Source organism: Eublepharis macularius, chromosome 12 (genome assembly GCF_028583425.1).
Source record: "Eublepharis macularius isolate TG4126 chromosome 12, MPM_Emac_v1.0, whole genome shotgun sequence".
In the NCBI taxonomy this organism is placed as follows: domain Eukaryota; kingdom Metazoa; phylum Chordata; class Lepidosauria; order Squamata; family Eublepharidae; genus Eublepharis; species Eublepharis macularius.
Window position 1 is genome coordinate 19,792,374 of NC_072801.1, and position 17,533 is coordinate 19,809,906.

Below are 17,533 nucleotides of genomic sequence, written 5' to 3' on the forward strand. Positions count from 1 at the left end.
GAACATATTTATTTATTTTATTTGCGGCATTTATCGTCCGCCTTTCTCACTGAGACTCAAGGCAGATTACACAGTATGAGGTTAATACAATCAGTATCAAATACATTTCAATACAATACAATAAGGTGAAACAGATAAAAGTTTAAAAGAAATAGCATTAGCAAGGATCCGAGACAGTAGAAAAAATACTGGAGCAAAACATAATCAATTCTACGACTAACATTGGACAGCAAGGAGTGCTGGTTGTACATAGGAGTACATATTTAAAGCAGCAGATAATATATGAGGCAAAAATAGTGATGAAGTCTATGATCCCCAACTCAGTGAAGCATCTGAGTCTCCATCCCTACAGTGCAGCCCTCCCATTTGAGTAAAAGGCCTTTTTTGAATAGTTCGGTTTTGCATCATTTATGATAAGCCAGGAGAGTGGGGGCCCTTCTGACTTCCTCAGGCAGGTCATTCCACAGGATAGGGGCTACCACAGAGAAAGCCCTTGTATGGGCTGCTGCTGACTTCACCTGTGTGCAGCCTGGCACCTGCAGGAGACCCTGTTCAGATGAGTGGAGCTGCCGTTGGAGGACCATAGGGAGGGAGGCAGTCCCGTAGGTATGCCAGACCAAAGCCATGATGAACTTTGTATGTAATAACCAGTACCTTGAACTGAGCACAGTAAATGATGGGTAGCCAGTGGAGCGACTGTGGGATGGGAGTGATGTTCATGCTCCTGCTCGCTCTTGATAACAATCGAGCTGCAGCATTTTGCACTAATCTGAGAGAAATGTCCTGAGAACCAGTTTGGCTTGAGGATGTGGGTTGAAATATTCAAAATCAATACCATGTCACTGTTGGAGCACTGTACTGGAGCACTTGGTGCTTTACTTACTACCAGATGAAGAGATTTGAAGCTTTTAAATGTTTGCACCTAAATCTATTGAAGGAAGAACCTAAAAAGAGGCCTGCTTGGAACAGATTGAAAATCCAGCCTTTTCCCCTCATTGTCCATCCAAACGTCTATAAGTGGGGCATGAAGACAAAGCCCTTCTCTTAACTGTGGCCCCCTGGCTAGTGGAACAGGCACAATTTCTGTGAACATGGAGGTGCCAGTTAGCCACAGTAATTAATAGCTATTCTCAAAAACATTTAATTCAGTCTTATTTCTTTTATTTCTTCTGTTAATGTTGCTTTACAGTTCTGACCAGTGTGTTTTATAGATTTTAGCATATGGCATAATTCCTGATAGTCAGCAGTGTTAGTCTGTAAGAGAACAATAAAACAGGAGGCCAGTAGCATCTTGAAGATTTAACAAATTTCACTTCTGTTCTAAAAGTTGCTATTTGTCTACAAAATAACTCTGTAGGGAGATGCTAATGTGAAATTGCTAAATTAGGATTTAGGTTCGGTATTATCTCTTTGCCCCAGTCTGAACAAGGACTTGGAATTGCTCACTCCCTGTCAGTGTTAATATCTTGCATATCCTACTCCTTACAACACTTAATCGGTTCAGCTGTACTGGCTGTCCTTTTCTAAATGAAATCTGTTTATTATGTTGCACTCTGTCCTTTCCAAGATCAAGTCTAATTTTGTGTTTGCTTGTCTGTCAACTGTTGAGAGAGTAGTTCAAGTGGAGTAAATCACTCTTTTGATCGGATACTGTTTTAAACTGGCCTCTTGGTACTGTCTGCTGATGTTGATATGCATCTACTAGTGAGTTTCCACACTGATGAACAGCAAAACAGCAATAGAATTGTTCTCCTTAACTAGCATTATAAGAAGATTTGTTATATAAGGGGAGGAGTGACATACAGCAATGGTGGTCGCATAGAACAGGAGCTCCCAAACCTGAACGCCCAGACAGCAGCATATAAAACATCTTACCGGTAGGGTTGCCAGCCTCCAGGTAGTGGCTGGAGATCTCCCGGAATTACAACTGGTCTACAGGACACAGGGATCAGTTCACCTGGAGAAAATGGCTACTTTGGCGGGTGGACTCTATGGAATTATGCCATGCCAAGGCCCTTTCCCTCCCCAAACCCAACTTTCTCCAGGTTTCTCCAGGCTTCACCCCCCAGATCTCCAGGAATTTCCTAACTTGGAGCTGGCAACCCTACTTACCAGCCAAGCAGGTATTTGTAATCTGGGGAAAACAAGCAGCAACAAAAACAGAAGCGTTGTTGCTGATCCAGCTTCAGCTAAATCATTCTTTTCCCCTGGTGAGTCCTACAGTTTAGCAGGCCCTGGGGCTATGAAGATGCCTAAAATGGCGGCCAGCCAAAGCTTAGACACTAATGTTAATGCATCTCTAAATAAAAAGGACCTTTGGGACCTAAAAGAGGATCTAGAACAAAGAATTACATCCAAGCTTTCACAACTTATAGAGCCTATGATCTTCCAACGTAAAGAAATTAATGATACTCTTAAAGAAACAGCACAAATGGCAGCTACTGCCTTGGAGTTGGGCCTTACACTCCAAGAGGAAATCAAAGACTGGCAATCTTTTGAGAAAAATATTCAAGAAAAATTCCTAGAACTGGACAATAAAACATGTCAAAATAATTTAAAATTTAGGGGGCTTGACGAAAATGTAGAAGGTACTACAGATCTTTCTTCCTTTATCTCCTCATGGTTAGCCAAGGTACTAAACTTGGAAGACCCCAGTCATCATTAGAGCCTATAGACTGGGCTTTTCAATTCCTAACCAAACTAAATTTTCTTGTGACATAATAGTTTAATTCCTGCACTTTCGCACCAAAGAAAAGATTCTTAGACTAGCTTGCCTTAAAGGTTTGCTTCTCTACAATCAACAAGAATGTAAAGTTTTCCAGGATCTTTCTTCTGAAGTATTGCAAAAACGCAAAGGGCTTAAAGAAATCACCAAAAGACTTATAGATGATAATATCTGTTATAGATGGAATCATGTATCCAACTTAGTGATCCACTGCAATAGAAAAACCTACCAGGCAAATGGTTTAGAGAGCGGAAACATTCTTTTGCGAGCTCTAAACTTAAAACTCGCTACCGCAGATGAAGACAAAACACCATCAGAGAATCCAAAGAAGACATCAAGACCACCTAAACTAAGCAAGATTCCAGTTAAACAATCACTATAACTCATCATTATTAACTTTAAATATCTCATGTTTAATATGCTGTATTTAGAAACATGCAAAGCCTAAGATTTCTATATCGGCATCTTTTTCTTTTTTATCTTTGCTAGCTGGAGGGAGGAGGGTGAAATGGAGCCTGGGCTCCTATGCTCCCCCATAGTTAAGATTCCTTGGATAGAAGGCTTTTTATAGCCTTCATTTCTCTAGTCACGAGTCCACTGAACTCTGAGGTAATGCCTCAGATCAGAGGTTTAGATACTTAGTTTATTTAGTGATTAGTTATTATATAAATTGTTTAATGCCTTGGTTGTTAAGGGAAGGGAAAAGGGGGAGCAGGGTAATAGGGCAAAAGGGGGAGAGGGAATAAGGGAGAAGAATTTTTTTTTCAAAATCACTTGAGAGTATGATCAATCATAATTTATAGTAATGGAACACATGAAAAAATCTATTTCTATGAATTGTTAATGTTAGAGAATACAGTACTGCATTTGGCAAGTAGATCAACACTGGAGCATATTTGCACGTTTGACTACAGATGGGGACAAATTCTTTATTTTTATTTTAAATAATGAACTAGAACTATAGATTAATGTCAATTATTTGCAGGGGTCTAAATAACAAAATCAAGGCCAAAAGGATGACTAAAGCGATAACCAAACTTGGAACTACAATTTTATTTCTCCATTAGACTCGCCTAAAAAAGCAACAATCCCAATATTTAAATCAAACTGATATGATCAACATGCATCAGTCCTGGACCCATTCCAGTCCGGTTTCTGCCCAGGCCACGGGACTGAGACAGTGTTGGTCGCCCTCACAGACGATCTCCGTAGGCACCTGGACCAGGGCAGGTCGCAGCTGCTGGTTTTGCTAGATCTCTCAGCAGCATTTGACATGGTCAACCATGATCTGTTGACCCACCACCTCGCTGATGTGGGGATTCGAGGTAAGGCCTTACAGTGTCTTGTCTCTTTTCTCCACGGTCAGGGACAGAGAGTGGCACTGGGGGAGAGGTTATCAGCATGTCAACCACTGGTGTGCGGTGTCCCGCAGGGGGCGTTACTCTCCCCTTTGTTATTCAATCTTTATATGCGCCCTCTCACCCAGCTGGCACAGAGTTTCAGACTGGGTTGCCATCAGTATGCGGATGACACCCAGTTGTATCTGTTGATGGAGGGCCAGCCTGGCTCTGCTCCCAATGCCCTAATTAGAGCGCTAGGGGCTGTGTCTTGATGGGTGAAGCAGAGTAGACTGAAGTTGAACCCCACAAAGACAGAGGTCCTGTACTTGGGCCATGGGGGAAAGATGTGGGGATTCAGCTCCCAGCCTTTGACAGGGAACCACTTGTGCCTGTCTTATCAGTCTGGAGTCTTGGCATGACACTGGATTCCTCCTTGTCTATGGAGGCCCAGGTCGCGGCAGCTGCCCATACTGCCTTTTTCCACCTTTGACAGGCCAGGCAGCTTGCCCCCTATCTCTCAACCAATGACCTAGTGACAGTGATCCATGCCAACGGTCACCTCCAAATTGGATTACTGTAACCCGCAGGGCTTCCCTTGGGTTTGACCTGGAAATTGCAGCGCGTCCAAAATGCTGCTGCTCGTGTCCTGACAGGAATTTCATTCAGGGCACATGTGACCCCAACTTTGCAGCAGCTACATTGGCTCCCCATGGAGTTCCAGATCAGGTTCAGGGTTTTGGTCTTGACCTATAAAGCTCTAAATGGACTGGGACCAGCATATCTGAGGGACCACCTCTCCCCATATGTACCCTGGAGAGCCCTTAGATCGGCAGGTAAACACCTACTGGTGGTCCCTGGCCCCAGGGAAGCTCAGCTGGCCTCAACTAGGGCCAGGGCGTTTTCTGTCCTGGTCCTGACCTGGTGGAACTCTCTGTCAGAAGACACTCGGGCCCGCCAAGACCTTATATCTTTTTGGCAGGCCTGTAAGACAGAGATGTTCCACCAGGCATAGGGTTGAGGCCAGCACTTGGATCCATTCGAAGTAGCCTCCTTGCCATTCTTCTCCTAGTGTGGGGGGGCGTTATATGGTCCAGCTGCCCCTATGTGCCAGGGAGTTAGAGTTTACCAAACCCACACCTCCACCCTATTTCCCCCGTGTATGGTGTGCAGGGAAAGGGGAATGGCACCCCATCTGGGTTATTGAAATGTATGCTGCTATATAAGATTTGATTTTATTGTTTTACTGTTTTATCTGTTTACCTCTGTAATCTGTCTGTTGCTGTAACCCACCCTGAGCCCACTTGCGGGGAGGGCGGGCTATAAATGTATAAATCAATCAATCACAAATATGATCACAATATTTGGCTATATCACCATCCAACTGACAAAGATTACTCTATTCGTTCATAAAATTCATACATGAATTGATTATATCTTTTTATCTCACAATTTAATCAATCAAGCAATATCTTCACAAATTAGCAAAAAAAATTTGGTCAGATCATGCCTGGATTGACTGTATTCAGTCACTCAAAAATGCAATTAAAAGACAGACACATTGGAAATTAAATAAATCTTTTTTATTAAATAAAACAATTCAATCAGAAATTACCCTTGATGTTAAACAATATTTTGAATTCAATACCCAGTGCGAAGCCTCCCAGTCCCCAACATGGGACACCATGAAAACTGTGATAAGGGGAAAGATGATTTCCATTGTATTGTCGAAGGCTTTCACGGCCGGAGAACGATGGTTGTTGTGGGTTTTCCGGGCTGTATTGCCGTGGTCTTGGCATTGTAGTTCCTGACGTTTCGCCAGCAGCTGTGGCTGGCATCTTCAGAGATCTCAGTGAGAGATCTCTGTCTTTTGGTGCTACACCTCTGAAGATGCCAGCCACAGCTGCTGGCGAAACATCAGGAACTACAATGCCAAGACCACGGCAATACAGCCCGGAAAACCCACAACAACCACGATTTCCATTGCTTCTTACTACAAAAAACAAAAAGAAAAAAATAGAGATGAGGTCTTAATTAGAATCAGAAAGTTAGAAACTGAACATTAAAAAGTAGTAAAATATATATAAACAATTATTGGCAGAAAGAAAAATTCTGGAAAATCTAGAAATATCTCCAAAAAAAATTATTATAGATGAAACAAAAATATTGGTACAGATCCCCAAAATCACTAAAAATCCTCACCTAGAAAGTCAGAAAAAATATTTCCTCCAGAAATATCAACTATATCATAGATGCTCAAGGTAGAATTCAAACAAGTTCAGACAAAATTAATGCTATATTTATGGAATATTATAAAAAATATTTGCAAATCTAATAATCCTGATAGCAATTTAATTCTTAACAATTTAAACTCTCACAAATTCATTAAAAAAATCTTGCCAGAACATAATCAGTTTATAGAGTGCCCTATCACAACCCAGGAGTTGTAAGATATAATTAAATCACTAAAGGCCAATAAGGTTTCTGGCAGGGATGGATTCCCTGTTGAATTTTATAAACGCTTTATTGACAACTTTTGGGTTCTCTTTTAAATCAAAACCATTTTTCCCTGGTATATTAGCTAAAAGATTAGTTTTATAACAAACTATGTACCTGGAGAGCAAACTGGATTTATGCCATCAGTAAATCTTATAGACAAAACATGCAAAACACTAAATCTAATTAATGTTTCTGACAATGCAAAGCTTTCAGCAGCACTATTAGCTTTAGATACAGAACAGGCATTTGAAAAAGGAAATTAGCTATTTAAAACTATTGTATTATATGGGTTTTCTTGAACATTTTAAAAAAGCGATTAATGCTAGTATATGACGCCAAAAGCCCTAGTTGAAATCTGCTGCCCCCTGCTGCTTTTTTACCAGATGCGAAGGTGTAGATGGGCAGGTTGCTCCAATGGGTGCTGGGCCACTAAAATCATCACTGTCTATATCTCCCTCCTCTGATTGTATGGTGGGGGATGTGGTAAAAATTGTGATTCTATTGGTGGGCGGAGCCCTTTACAGCGGCATTCCATGGGATGAATGAATGCTGAAAAACAAGAGAACACCAGTTAGTGAAATTTACAAATGGTTTTTACCAACATCCTGTTGGCACCCTGAGTTGGATTTGCTACCTGGTCTCGCATAACATTTAATTACTATATGGACTGTACCTTTCACAATCATCATTGATATACCTTTGAGTGAGAATACTGTGTGATTTTGTATTATTTATTGGGAATTTATGGTATGTATTGGAGATTTATGGATATGTAATTGTTGTTGAATGACTGATATTTATATATGACACTAGTATGCACTAATACACTTTGCACTTTAAAGTATTGAAAAATCACTTACAATCCTGGATACTGAAGTAGTGGTGTGAATCTGTGTGGGATTACTTAGGGTTTTTTGGAGATAGAAAAATGCCAATTTGGCAACTGCCATGACCTGGGCCTCCATTGAAAAGGAGGCATCCAGGACTTGCAAGATGACATTTAACTCCTTAAAGACTGCTTCATATCAACCCATCAATTTCCCCTTATAGTTGGAAATCATGCGAAGAAATAAGGTCTTACATACATTGCTAGTGACGATGTATTTATATTAAAAAATTTGGCTAAATATTTTATCTCATATAGAGCAGATTACTGGACATTCTGTCCCAGCAACACCAGAACTAGCTTTAATTAATCTGTGGTTGGAAGCTGATATATCCAAAAAATCGAAAAAACTAATCACAATTCTTTTGGTGGCGGTTAAAATCTGGAACCACTATTTCATGGACAATGACCAAATTACTCACACAGACTCAAATTCTTATCAATCTAGCTTGATTCCCAGTTTTGGAATATATGGCAAACATGGGCATAAGACTAGTTAAATATTACCCATATGACCCCTTTTAGTTTTTAAAAACTTATATATAAAACTACACTTTGCAATACGTTTGTTATCCATTTTTTATTAAATAGTTATTGTATTGTTCGATTGACTACAACCTACTCAAGTTCTAACATGTTAACATTTGTATTGTTTTATATTATAAAATTCAAAATTTAAAAATAAAAAGATTTTTAAAAAGAAGGCTTGTAATAGATGGTAGTTTGACAGAACACAGCGCATGAGGTGGTTGTGAAAAACAGGTCCTTTTTTGGTTGTTGTGGATTTTCCGGGCTGTATAGCCATGGTCTTGGCATTGTAGTTCCTGATGTTTCGCCAGCAGCTGTGGCTGGCATCTTCAGAGGTGTAGCACCAAAAGACAGAGATCTCTCAGTGTCACTGTGACACAGAGAGATCTCTGTCTTTTGGTGCTACACCTCTGAAGATGCCAGCCACAGCTGCTGGCGAAACGTCAGGAACTACAATGCCAAGACCACGGCTATACAGCCCGGAAAATCCACAACAACCATCGTTCTCTGGCTGTGAAAGCCTTCGACAATATAAGGTCCTTTTTTGTTTAAACAAAAGTGCATGTCCTAAGTATAGATTAATTAACCTGTGGAACTCACTGTCACAGGATGTAGTGATGGCCACTAGTTCAGCCATGTTTCAATGGAGATTAGACAGGCTGATAAAGGATAGGTCAATGGCTATTGGCTATGATGACTAAAAGGAACCTCTGTTTTTCAAATGCAGCAACCCTCTGAATGCTAGTTGCAGGTGGGGAGTGCCGCAAACCCTTGTCTAACTCAGGCTTGGGCTGACCTTCCTCTACCCTGAGGTAAAATTTCTCCTCACCAAGCGTATGAAGCTGAATACTGTGCTGGGAAGCCTTTAGTAGTTGAGGTTTAGTTTAGTAGTTGAGGTTTAGTTTCACCTTTCTTTCTTGTCCCATCCTTTAGGAACCTATAAGTGCTGCAGTTACCCTGTTGAGTCTAAGTAGAGGAAAGATCAGCGCTTCCCTTAGAAAGAAACTGGTACACAAGGTTTATGGAAACTCAAAAGGAAACAAAGTTTATTTAGAAATAGGTTAAATAAGTACACATGTAGGCAGATGTTTAAAACTGAAGTAACTTATAGGTTCTTGTACTGAATACTTCATGGATGTGAGGCACAAAACACTTGGTATGGTTCCTAAATTGCTAGCTTGGATGAAAGATGTTGGTGTTACCAGATTTAAAGATGTTACAGTAAGTTCTTTCTGAGGTTGGCACTTCCTCACAAGTTAGGTGCTCCACTTTTAACACACACAGAGCATGATTTCCCCTCTTCTGTGGACCTTAGGGTACTTAACTGAGTCAAAACTCTTTTTCGATACTGGTCAGGCATTATAATTATGCCCAAGCTATAACCCTGTTCCTTTGGCCGAAGCAGAGACTCCTTTCTACCCACTCCCTTGGCCCGCTACACTTCCTAGATCTCTTGTGTCTATGCAGGAGTTAGTGTTGTCTTTCCCATTTTAGTCCAGGACTACAAGTGCTTCATGAACATAATGATTTTTCCTTTAAGGGTCCACCTTCCCCTTCCTTCCTCACACAGAGGACTCTCTGGCTGACCCTATCTGGTCAGAAGCCAGACTCCAACTCCCTTCACTCTTCAGTTTTCTCCCCCAACTGTCAGCCCTTTCCTCTGGTAGCACCAACTGTCTTCTCAACATTCCAACACCAACTGCCATTTCAGGCTAGCCACAGAAGCGGGAGGGGGGACATGTCAGTCTTCCCTCTTTTCTATTGTTTCAATGCCTGTGTAACGATTCCAAGTAAATGTGTGCATGTGTCTTTAAATGCTTGGTTTGAGCTAGGTGAGGAGTGGGGGTGAGAGAGGGAAGAGTGAGTGATGTGATTGGTTGATGACTGAGAGTGTGGGCGGAGTGAATGCAGTTTAGACTGACAGGGCAGAGAGAAAGGTTGGAGTCCGAAGAAAGCAGGCTAGCTGTGTGCTGCCTGAGTATACTGAAGTATTTATGACAGAAACATGACCTGTGTGGAACCTGAACTGAGTATGTTTGTGAAAGGACACTCAGTCAGGGAAAGAGAGGCCAGCTGTGTGCTGCCTGAGCAGGTTTAATATTTCTGTGAATGAGAGTCAGAGAAGGAGAGGCTAGCTGTGTGCTGCCTATATTTGAAGTATTTGTGAGAGAACTATTGAGTCTAGTGAAGGAGGCTAACTGTGTGTGAAGCCTTAGAAGAGATCTGTGTGAATGAGTTTATAGGAAGTAACTTTAAGAACTAAGAACTACTTTTATGAAACCAATACGCTTCTTGAAAAATAAACATTTATTTTGTTTTGTTATATCCCAGTGTAGCTGTCATTGCTATATCCCATTCATATCCTCAGGGCCACATAGAACCACGAAGGAGCCTGACACTTAAACACGTTACCAAAGGGGAAATTTGAATAAAATATTTTGGAATAATATATTCCTGGTGGCAGCAAACTACCCAGAGGGTGTAAGGGGAAGATTAAAAGAAAAATCTACCCCCCAAAAAGTACAGGTCATAACAGCCTGGCAATCCCAGCATTTTAAGGTGAGTCCCTCACATGGGGTAACAAGGAAAGGCTTTGGTCTTCATTGCCAAGAGGCAGGCATATTAGTCTGTTATAGCAAAATAAAGCAAAAGCCCAACACCTTGAAAACTAACAACATTTATTTCAATATAAGTGTTTGTGACTCACAGCTCACTTCAGATATGGTCTTTGTGCCCTGCTTGGAGGCCTTCAGGGGGGGCATCTGTTTGGCTATTGTGAGGAAGCAGTTGCTGGACTATTGGAAACCTCTTTAAAATGCTGTGTTAATTATGAAAGCATTTCAAGCCTGCTTTCCCTGGCATGGTGGCTCCTGGGCTGTCTGGCCAGAGGTGGGGTTGCAGGAGAGAGGCTCTGTGAAGGGCTGTTCAGCAACAGAATAGTGAGGGGCTCGTGAGTTGACCTCTAGGGAAGGAGGAAAAGAAAGAAAGAAAAGTTGTGTTCTGTTTAAGCATCAGTTCAGGTTTGAAGGGGCAGCGGCAGCTCTATGACCACTCACAGACTTCTGGCCCAACTCTTTTAAAGCGGAAAGGGTTACATTAGTGTGGTCAGAACACATGCAAAGTGGCTGGTGTAATTCTGGTCTGTGCAGTTAGGCCACAAACTGAGAGCCAGTTTGGTGTAGTGATTAAGAGCATGGAACTCTAATCTGGAGAGCCAAGTTTGATTCCCCACTCTTCTGCTTGAAGCCATCTGGGTGATCTGGGTCAGTCACAGCTCTTTTAGAGCTCTCTCAGCCCCACCCACCTCACAGGGTGATTATTGTTGTGGGGATAATGACATACTTTGTAAACCGCTCTGAGTGAGCGAGCGAGCAAGCCAGTTTGGTGTAGTGGTCAAGAGCATGAAACTAATCTGGAGAACCAGGTTTGATTCCCCACTCCTCTGCTTGAAGCCAGTTGGGTGACCTTGGTCTAGTCACAGCTCTCTGGAGCGCTCTCAGCCCCACCCCCTCACAGGGTGATTGTTGTGAGGATAATAACAACATACTTTGTAACCATTCTGAGTGGGCATTAAGTTGTCCTGAAGGGCGGTATATAAATCAAAAGTTATTATTGTTAAGTTGTCCTGAAGGGCAGTATATAAAACGAATGTTGTTGTTGTTATTTATTTACATAATTTACACCCTGCTTGTTCTCCCCAACAGGGACCCAAAGTGGCTTGCTTATATCCTTCTCCATTTTATTCTCACAACAACCCTGTGAGGTAGGTTAAACTGAGCAGGCATGACTGGTCCCAGCTCACCCAGTAAGCTTCCATGGCAGAGTGGGGTTTTGAATGTAGGTCTCCCCAATGCTAGTCCAACACATTGACCGCTATGCCACACCGGCTGCCACCACACTAGCACTGACCCAAAAGAAAATCAGTCAGGAGTACAAAATGAACAAACCTCTAGATATGCAATTATTCAGATTTGCTCTTAAAGTGACTACGTGCTTATACAAAGTGCTCTATGACATTGGTATACAAAAATAAATATTAATTCATAGAAAAACATACACACAAATATATGAGTAGCATCCATTCTTAAATATATATATAACCGTTGATTCACACAACATACAATTACAGACTCAACTATAAATATTTGTGTCCTCAAAATAACAGTCTTTGAAGCTCCTTCTAATCTAGTGGGGGGGGGGAGGCTCTACGGAAGAGCAGATGAGTGATAGTAACGAAGTGATAAGATTGAAATGCCTGTTTTTTCTGTGGGAAGCGGCGTGGATAGAAGAATGCCGAGAGTCCAGTCTCCTTTGTTTGTCATTGTTTTCATCTTCCCCTCATGCAGCTGAACTTTGGTAAAGCTTCAGTTATCAGTCTTAATTAATTTGTGGAGCAAGTGAGCTCTTGTACAGTATGTAGGAGATCTCAGGAAAGAAAGACAAACTTTATAGATGAGGAAATGAAAAGTAATCTATGGGCCAAGCTAGAAGTGACGAATTACACCTGAATGGCAAGTTAACAGACTTACACTTGATCACTACATGATTGAGTAGAGTGCAAGTGGAGTGCAAGTGAACAGGGAGGAATACATGTGAGTCTGTTCACTTGCCATTCAAGTGTAATTTGTCACTTCTAGCTTGGCCCTGAAAAAACAAAATTTCAAGAAGGTTGATAAGATGAAAAAGTTATGGGGGAGAAAAGGGCTAAATGATCCTTCGGTCTGATATCCAAGCTCTACTCTTAAAAAAACCAACAGTACCAGTCATTGCTGGGATAGTTTTGCAAATGTGCAGGAATCTCTAGATATGAAAAAATATCTGAATTGGTTAAAAAGGGGATAATCCCTGCCTCCAGCATTAAAGGTGATGTCTGTGGAGGAGTGAAACTTGGGAAATACACACTGTCAGTTCAGCTGCCATACTGGGTGGTTGTAGCAACCCAAAATTGTGCCAGGAGGAGGAGGAGGAGGAGGATGTAATGGTGAAAGGAAACAGGAGCAGGAGCCAAGCAGGAACAAGGGAAAGAGGGGGAAGCCAGTGCCAGCGGGGGAGGCAGGGGACAGAAAGGGGCAAAGTGGAGCCAGTTGCGGAGGGGTGAGGATCTTGGAGACAGGGCTGACTGGGGAAAGGGATTGCCTCCTTCTCTCAGGTTCCCGTCTGGTAGAGGTAACCCTGGACCCTCCAAAAAATTATGGGGCTCCATCCCCACACCAGCACAATCCAAAGCAATGCCTCCCGCAGCAAAGGGAACATATAGGAGATGATTCCATTTCAAACTCGAAAAAATGTATGCAAGAGCGCCAGTAAGCAGCCACTTGGGGAGAGCAGCCTCGTCCCCCAGTCAAGTGTTTCTCAACTCTTTCCCTTTGCATCTTCCTCCTGCTCAGTATGGCTGTCCATACTAGGCATGGGCACAAACAGCATTACAAACAGAAAAAACCCACGAACAGCCCAATCTGCTGTTCGTGAGCAAACTTTTTGTGAGGCCCCATCCTAAACGAACAGGTGGTCGTTAAAAGCCTTGTTCCTTGCCTTCCGCAGCCCAGGCAGTCTGGCGCCTGCTGCAATCAATCCCCTTGGCAACTGGAGGGAGAGAGGGACTGAACTCTGTCTGAACTCCTGGCTTTCCTTCTGGCTTTAACCCTTCAAAGTACTTCCAGCAGAGAGTCCCGTTTTTGCCACTGTGAAGAGAAAATTACAACAAAGGGACCCATGGATCATGGCTTTTCTGGGGTTCAGAGAGATTGCACCTTGGGGGTGCAACTTGGGGGGTCTTCAGAGGACAGTGAGGACTATGTCCCCTGCAAATTTGCTGGGTATTGGACATTGGGAAGGTCAGTTTGTAACCCCTCAAAGTAGCTTCCACCAGAGAGACCCGTTTTTGCCACTGTGAACAGAAAATGACAACAAAGGGAAGGACCCATGGATCATGCCTTTTCCGGGGTGCAATCTCTCTGAAACTGGGGGGGTCTTCAGAGGACAGTGGGGACTATATCCCCTGCAAATTTGGTGGTTATTGGATATTGGGAAGATTCTCCCAGGTGCAAGAGGGACAAGGAGAATCTCCCCACCTCTCTCGCACTGGGCAGGCAGCCTGGCTGTGCGACTGCTCTCCTGGCCCTTTAAATGATCAGCTGGCATTCGGCAGTGGGAATTCCCCTCCTGCTGCCTGCCAGCTGATAGTTTAAAGGGATCTTTAAAGGGCCAGGTAAGTGGGTTTGAGGGGAGGGGGGGAACTGTCCTCAGGGCACATGCATCATTCTGCTAGGCTGTGGAATGCATTTGGGGCAGTATTGACCTGTGCTCAAGCATCTTCCCCACCACTTCCCCCATTACTTTGTCTTTCTTCCTTCCTTTCTTAAATTTTATAGAAATTTTATTTAAAAGAAAAGATATGAAAATAGAAAATGCGTAATAAAAGATTATACAAACACTACATTTGAAATTGAATTGACACTTAACAAACTTATATAAACAGTACATTTGGAATTAGTTTAAGACTTATCCAAGCACTGCATTTAAAATCACATTGAACTAATAGAAAAATACATTCAAAATGTGCCATAAGTAAATGTAATGGTATAATGGCTCTCCTTCCCCCTCCTTGGTTACTTATATTTATACAACCATAATATCAGCTTCTTTTTATTAATCATTTCCCTGTTTTATCTTCTTATCTTTATACTAAATTACCTTAATTAATGTTAATTTATGCCCAAGTAGTCAAAGAAATCCTTCTGTTTTCCCCAAAATTCAGCGACTGGTGTATTATGTAGATAAGTAGTTAATTTGACTATTGATGCATATTCAAAAATCTTATTTCTCCACTCTGACACATCAGGACAGATATCTGTTTTCCATTTTGCTGCATATAATACTCTTGCTGCTATCACCATGTAACAGAAAAGGTCTTTCTTTCTTTCTTTCTTTCTTTCTTTCTTTCTTTCTTTCTTTCTTTCTTTCTTTCTTTCTTTCTTTCTTTCTTTCTTTCTTTCTTTCTTTCTTTCTTTCTTTCTTTCTTTCTTTCTTTCAGCGTGGTTCAGTAGCCAACATGAGCAATCTCCATCTTCTGGATGGAGATTCAAGAGGAACCATGGACAACTTTATGGCCCACAAAAGCATTTTTGTGGTGCCCAGCAACTTGACTACTGAAACAACTGCAAACCTTCTGCAGGACATTTTCAGGAGGATATTAAGGGCATGGGTTTCCCAGCTAGTTCTGTCTCCATGACTATACATGGCTACCTGGAATCCTTCTCAGATTGTCCTTAGCCACCTGGGAGGTCTAGCTGAAAGCAGTTTCATCTCAGGGACTGGCAGTTTTCTGGCCAGCACCATAGTCAAAAAGGTGCTTGACAAAGAATGTTCTGCTGCTCAGAAGATTGACACGTTTCTCCCAGGGGTCATTTCATAGAAAAAGCACTGGAGGAACTTATTAGCATAACACATCAGCACAACTCATTAGCATATGCCACACCCCTTGACATCACCAGAAGTGTGTCATTAGCATAACTGATTTTCATATGCCACACCCCTTGACATCACCTATCCTGGCTGCTTTGGACCCAATCCTGGCCATTCAGGGCCGAAATTGGGCCCAAAATGGCAAAAAGGGGCTGAAAATGGCCGAAAAGGGGCCCAAAATGGTCAGGATTGGGCCGCTGCTGAGTGGGAGAGTGATCCCCCACCTGTCAGAGGCCCTATCTGGGCTGTTTCAGCCCCAATCCGGGACGAAACGGGCCCAAAATGGCTGAGAGTCAGGTGGGCGGGGCCACCTGACATGTGACCTCTTTGGGGAACTGCTGGAACTGCGTTCCTGTGCGTTCCCCCTCAAAATGAGCCCTGGTTTCTCCTAAGAATGGCGGTACCAGAATGCGCAATGTGCCTGGGGGCACAGCTCTCTCAGACATAATCCTCTGAAGACAGAAAGCTCACCATCTCATCTGCTCTTCAGCTTTCTGCCTTGATCACTTCTTTCCATTGTTGGCTTCCCTTTTGAAAGTGGCTGTCCAGTTCTTCCAATGTTTTTATCCATTGCAGCTGCGTGCATGCCTTGAGGGCCCGAAGGGAGGGTAGACAGAACTGGTTTTTTAAACCTGTGGAAGACCACTCAATTTCTTCAACTTTGGGAACAATCACCAGCAGTTATGGAACTCAGGACATGAAAGTGGACTGAATTCTACTGGGTCCTGCTTGTGACTTACTTGTGACCTCTGGAAAGCTTATGTTTTTTGGGGGGGGGTTCCCTTCTTTTTTAAGGTGCTCTGGAATTTTCGTTCCTCAGTTGGAGCTTGGGAGATTCCTGGAGACTTGGGATAGTGCCTGGAGAGGGAAGAGTTTGGGGAAGGAGCTCAGTGCCCTCCTCCCAACACCAAACCTCCAGAAATTTTGGTTCTTTAAACCCATGGGACACATCTCCATTTTTTCTTCAAACATGAGGTGATGGCGGGGGGCATTCTGCATCCTGCCATGGAGTATTAAAAGACCTGTGTTTCCCAGCTAGTTTCACAGCTTTCTTATACATAAAGCTCTGGAGACAGAAAGCTCACCCTCTTATTTCCTCTTTTGTGTTGGTCCTTTTTCAGTTGTTTGCTTCCCTGGCACCCATCCTAGCTCAGCCCTGTTGTTGTTGTTTTTAAAGGCACCAACGTTGCAATGTTGCTGTTTTTTAAAAAACAAATTCAGGAAAAAAACCCTGGGTTGCTGTTCAACCAGTCAGGACCCAGGGGGATAAAGGGGACAGCAAAATACAGAGCCAGGCCTCACACCAAAGAAAACATTCTGCATTTCAAAAAATCTGCAGTGACTTCATGGGGGAAAAAATTGGGGTATGCTGCAGAAAAGCTGGGGAAGGACTGATTCAGCAGCAGACCCAGCCCTTCTTTGTGCAGAACACCAAAAAGTCTGGGAAGCGGTTTGGAGACTGCATCGGAGTATTTTGATCTCTCATGCAGAACTATGGAGAGAAATCAATAAGGTATGGGGCCCAATAAGGTATGGGGCCAGAACTGATTAAAAAGCTCCATGCAGAAAAGACCTCATACAACAGATAGGGGTTTCCATTGGAGAACAGAACATTGGGGAAACATTTGCAGCGAGAAGTTGAGAGCCCCTTATAGATTTGTCATATTAAATACCATTTAAGAATTTTGTATTATTATTTCCTACTGAAATATTCCCTGCGGTGTCATGGCAAGTTTAATAAGCAATTCCACCTCCATAGAGAATTGCTGGATGAGAATAAAAACCTGAATGTTTTTTTTTTATTTAAAGCTACGCCTTCTGCAGTTTAACAAGAAAATGGAGCTGTTAATGAGAATCATTTATTAATATTAGTGACTAAGAACCTAGTAATAAACATTCAACAAATTATTTGTTTTTGCCCATTTATTTATTATTTTATCCCGCTTTAACCAAAAAGTGAGTAACCAACATCAAATGACAATTGATACTGAACTTTAAGTGATGTATCACAAATGCAATACTTAATGAGATGTGAAACATCTGCTTTTTGTCATAAGAAAACACTCATGTTCTGTGCTAGAGCCCTGAGAAAAC